Here is a 6145-nt window from a genome sequence, read left to right as displayed (position 1 = left end):
TGATGAATTATTGATGATGATGATGATGATGATGATGATGATGATGATGATAATCATGACGATAATCATGACGATAATGATGATGATGGTGGTGATGATGGCATTGATTCTGCATGTTTGGCAAAGGACCAGGTGAAATAGCAATTAGACTCCGTACGTAATAGTGATGGATACCAATGGCGTATCTAGGGAAAACGGCGCCAGGGGCAAGCACGAAAATTGCGCCCCTAATTTCTGAAAAAGTGTTCAACCCCAACCCCATCCCGGTAGGGACTTTAAACAAAGTCCACATGATGCTTTTTCAAGCACTTAAAAGGGATCTTTTTGAGGGTGATTTAAATGTAATGAATTTTGATAGATTTTGGCGAGCGAGCGCAGCGAGCGAGCCGAAAATTTTTGTATTTCAGCTTACGAAACATGGAATTCTTGTCATTTTTTGCTTATCAAGATATAGTGACAGCCTTAAAGATATCGATTTATACCAAAAAACTGAGGACTTTAAAAAATACTCTAAATTAGTGCGCGCGAGTGAGCTGAAATATGTAAATGTCCTCGTCATCATCACGTATTGTTCTTATATTTTTTTATATAAATTTTGGCGAGCGAGCGTAGCGAGCGAGCCGAAAATTTTTGTATTTCAGCTTACAAAACATGGAATTCTTGTCATTTTTTGGTTATTAAATCTCACAATCATATTGACCTTATAGATAACGATTTATACCAACAAACTGAGGACTTGAAAAAATACTCTAAATTAGTACGAGCGAGTGAGCCGAAATTTGTATATTTCTGCGTCATCATTACGTTTGTTTTTTTTTCTTATTTTTTTCATTTTTTTTTCATGCGCCCCCTTCCCCGTATGTTCGAAACCGTTGGCGTCCTCTTTTGATCCAATTGGCGATCGCTTCAGAACGAATGAAATTGCAGTCGCTGCTCCGTGTAACATTTTTCCTGCGAAATATAAAATGACATGAGTGAACACAATAGACATTATCATTTTGTCCGCGTCATCGTCACGTTTTATTCTTATCTTCTTCTCTTTTTTATACAAATTTTGGCGAGCGAGCGCAGCCGAATATTTCAGCTTACAAATCATGAAACTCTTGTCATTTTTTGCTTATTAAATCTTGCAATTCTAATCAAGATGTGACGGCCTTATAGGTAACGATTTATACCAACAAACTGAGGACTTGAAAAAATACTCTAAATTAGTACGAGCGAGTGAGCCGAAATTTGTATATTTCCGCGTCATCATTACGTTTTGTTCTTATCTTGTTTGATTTGTTGTTGTTTTTTGCGCCCCCCCCCCCCCGTATGTTCGAAACCGTTGACGCCCTCTTTTGATCCAATGGGCGATCGCTTCAGAACAAATGAAATTGCAGCCGCTGCTCCGTGAAACATTTTGCCTGCTAAATATAAAATGACATGTGTGAACACAATAGACACTGCCATTTTGTCATCATCACGTTTTGTTCTTACCTTCTTTTTTATACAAATTTTGGCGAGCGAGCGCAGCGAGCGAGCCGAAAATTTTTGTATTTCAGCTCACAGAACGTAGAATTTTTGTGTGAACACAATAAACATTGTCATTTTGTCCGAGTCATCATCATGTTTTGTTTTTATCTTGTTTGATTTGGTTTTCTGTCCCCCCCCCCCCCCCACCATTCTCCCTCCCCCTTCCGGGCGAGTTTTTTTTGTTTTTTTTTTTTCTTCTTCTTCTTCTTCTTCTTCTCCTTTTTCTTCTTCTTTTCTTTTTTTTCTTCTTCTTCTTCGTTTTTTTTTTTTTCGTTTTTTTGCGCCCCCAAGGAGTGGCGCCCGGGGCACGTGCCCCCCTTGCCCCCCCCCCCCCCTCCTAGATACGCCACTGATGGATACTGATGCATTGATTTTATGTATACTCTGACAGCCTTCTGAGCAATAAGCGTTTCCTTCTTTCCGTGTCTCTCAATTCTCGCGTGTTACTCTTTTCCCCATCGATCCCCATGAATGCTTTCATAAACAGGCATGAATGATGAAACAGGAAGGACGAAAATAAAAGACCCTCATCCTGCCATTAATTAAATGATTAGAATCACGATTCCCCATTATCTCTAGTCATTTGCATCCATATATTCATAACGACGAATAAGAAAAAAAAATACCCATGAACAACATTGAACACTAGCTATAAATTGTTATAGAAAAGAATGTTCACAAAAGACGTAGACTTCTGATCAAAAGAATGCCAAATATAATGCACAGTCACATTCCTTGAGCTCGAAACATAATGTGAACAACAAGCACGCCGACATCGTAAATGTTATTTGCGTGGGAACAGCGACGGAGTGTCTGGAAGCTACATTGTATTAATTATAGTCTGAAGTAAAACGCCTTCAGTGTTTATTGCAAACGTCACTTCTTTCTTAACATGACCCGAAATAAAAACAGCGAACCGTCGATTTTATGTATCAGAGAAGTTCACTCAACCCTGCACAAAGGTATAATCTAACACATTATTGGAAAAACGAATCACAATGTATCTCCAAAGAAAAATGACGAGTGATCGTAAATGTCAAGGCAAATACTCCCTCAGCGAGGCTGCAGTCCCATGCCGGTGTAAGTTTACACGTGTCTATTATACACCAGTCACACTCGGCCAATGTACGAGGAATGTTAGATGAGAACAAGTAGTTAAGCTGCACAGTATAATCTATAGGGGACCTGCGATCATTATTGTACTACTCACTCTGTTAAAAAAAAAAAAAAGAAATGCATGTTACTGCACAAAACTAAAAAAGAAATCAAACTCTATATCTGTAAGTTAATTGGAATACTAAATGGAGGATTTAGCGATCAACAGTTATTCCTTTCTGCTCGTAAATGGTACATAATTATTTATCGAGCGCATATATATATATATATATATATATATATAGGCCTATGAATATAAGGTGTGGAAGTGAAAACATTGTGTTTCGCACGGTACGGTTCGTTATTTCAAAAGTTCGTTATTCTGAAGGTTCGTTAATTTGAAAAAAAAAAAAATGATCAAAAGCCTTTTTGACACGTAAAATTTTCTCATTCGTACTATCCAAAATATAATCGTTCAAAATTAGTTGGGAAAGGAAAACCAATGTCAGGGAGGATAAAGACGTGTAAAAAGTGTCATTGCAATCAGTGGATATACATGGCAAAACAGCACTACAAACATACATGAAGGGGTGGCAGCATCATGCATGTTTCTTTGTTTGGTTTTTAACGGGGGCGCCCCCACATCCGTTTCTCCCGCCCTCGCGCTGAATGTTTGCACGCTACCAGATCTGGACATAGATTTCGCTATTATACCCTGGAATGCTTCTCTAATTACAACTGGAAATGCGATCAAACATTGATAGCGGCGAATCAAACACACCTCCCACTTTCCGATACACTCACACGGTTCAATCTTGATACTTGTTTGGAAAACAATAATTAATGTTTGGATGACAGCACAATGACAAATTCTGCACTTATAACCCCCATCCCCTATTCACTTAAGGCAGAGGTTCAACCATCAATAAGTTTTTATGTGTCCCAGTTTGAACGATCTATTGGAATAACATTCACTGTACAAATTGTGTTGCAAACCATGAGTGTTGTGAAGTTGGTGCGGCTGCCAGTCGTTTGCCAGTAGTTGGTACACAAACACACACACACACACATACACACGTTTATATATATATATATATATATATATATATATATATATATATATATATCATAATAATAATGCCTATTATACATATAATTATGTATGTCCTACATGATATAAGTGGAAGGAAACAAAAAATGCAATCTAACATCATTTCATCGACAGAATGGTGAGATGACGTTAGATTGCAGTTTTGTGTTGAAGTAAATGATTGATTTGTGTAAAGGTAATATTTCAGAAGATTGCTATCCTCATTATTATGTAATTGCACAACATAATATTACAATAATTATTATATACACCACGGCACATTATGTCATCTAGACTGTACTAGACAATTATTGTAACGTGTGTTCTCTTGGTAGATCCTGACGAAGGCCGAAAGCTCGATTAAAGGGAAAGTATAGAGAAACGTCCGCCTCAAAGTTGATTTCTTCCACATAATGCGATATAAATAATATGTTCCACAATAAGACACCGCGTATGTTTCGGTCAAGATCGATCTCTCGCATTATATTATATTCAATATCTATGATATTTGAAAAACGTGCACCGTCCAACTCACACATCTTGCGGGATCTTACTATAATGCCACCTATAAGGATAGAGCTCAGAATGTCTATTCCCTGGTATCATACTGTGTCTCGAAATGACATGGTAAGTGAAACATTTGAAAAGATGAGTACTGAATAATGCTTGCATTGCCCTATGCTTGTCAAGCTATTCTTCAGAAAGCTATCGGAGTGATTTTCTGTGATACTGCTCTTTTTTGTCACACATTAATGTTAAAACGATAGGAGACCTGTGAAGAGAACTTACCATAATATAGGCTCAGTGTAGACATATTGTTTGTTTGTTTGTTTGTTTGTGGTTTTTTGCAGAGAACTTTATTAATATAGGCTCAGCGTACGTAGACATCTTGTTTTTTTTTTTTTTTTTTTATTTGGTTGGTAGGTTAGTTGGCTTTTTTTGAAATTGTTTTGTCGTTGTTCTTCATCTTTTGCTCCGTCTTTATTTAGTTTTTTTTTTTCCCCTTCCATGATGTTTGTGTCAGACGTGCTCTCTCGTTCGTCGTCTTGGCAACGTGAGTAGTACCCTGATTTACGTCATAATCAGATGATCATGAATCGCCATGGCTCGTCGCCTCCGGAATTTCGAATATGCAGTAGGAGTGTATTTGACTATGTCCGTGTCACCTTCAATAATATTGGAAAACCTTGATGGCTAGTTATTCTTTTGCAATGACTCGTTCTATATAATACGCGCATCTCATTACATCTTAAACAATTGCTTCCTGCTCCTGACAAACGAATACACTGCATGCATTGAGAGGCTGATCTATTACATGGAACATTCAGGTTTCCTTAAAGGGGAAGACTACTAACTGATCAGTGGGAATGCTAGAGGGAAGATTGTTCCAGTCCTTTTGGGATTCATTTAAGAGTACATTATATATCTATTGTTATGTGAAAATTATTGGCTTCAGTATGGTCTCACATTCAAGTAATGTGCAGTTCAATGTTTTTAGGTGAGTGTCCCTGGTCAGCGACGGGATGATTGTTAACGGCCAAAATTTCGAACTGTAATACCTGTCTACCTCCCTCTACGACCTTTACATGCCATTGGATTGAATTGAATATCTTTTTTCAGTTTTACCCTTCATATCACCCTTTGCGCTCAATCATTTTATGACGCTTAGGACCCTCCATGACATAGCAATGAATCAAAATAACGTATTTGGACAGCAATACAAAGGGATGTGAAACTAACGATGTGTATGACGTACTGTAAGTATGATTACTCATTAAAACAAAGAAACAAAAGTACCTGGGCTTTACGGTATTAATAGCACCCGCATATTATATTAACAGGGAGTGGTAAACTTTTGGGTTTACTGAGGAAAACCTGATCCCCGTTCTCTCTTTCGTGTCGGATGTCTGATCACAGTACACCGGTACAAAGCGGCTGCTATGAATTGATGACTTTGCTGTTGTTCTGTATCTTCTCGTATTAGAAAAGAAAATCCATTCAACCCATCGTATTTCGAGTTGTGCACAGCGAATAACAACCAGCCTCTTTGGTTACACCGTCGTTAGAAGCCAGCTCGATCAGGAACTGCTCAGAGACCGCTGACTTGCCATAGAGTTGGCCATATGCATCACCGTACCCTGGACACTTATTATCATAATTATTCTGGCGTAGCCTCAGCCAGGAGGCCTTGTCAAAAGGCTAAGTCTATCATGACACCTCGTTGAGACGCATTTGCTCTCGCAAAAATAACCAGACACATATCCAGTCACTGTGGTGAGGTGTTTTTATTTCCGAGCTCGAGTCAGCTCTTTAAACAGTGCCTATAGATGGCGTTAACAACATTTAATAAAACCATAAACAACGTACTGGCGCGGTCAGATTGAGGGACGACGCGTGGTTGATATTCATCTCCATATAGGAATCACGCTTTCTACTGAAACTGCT

The sequence above is a fragment of the Diadema setosum genome, chromosome 15, assembly GCF_964275005.1.
Source record: "Diadema setosum chromosome 15, eeDiaSeto1, whole genome shotgun sequence".
NCBI classification, from domain to species: domain Eukaryota; kingdom Metazoa; phylum Echinodermata; class Echinoidea; order Diadematoida; family Diadematidae; genus Diadema; species Diadema setosum.
The sequence above is the reverse complement of the archived record's forward strand: the minus strand, read 5'-3'. Positions refer to the sequence as shown.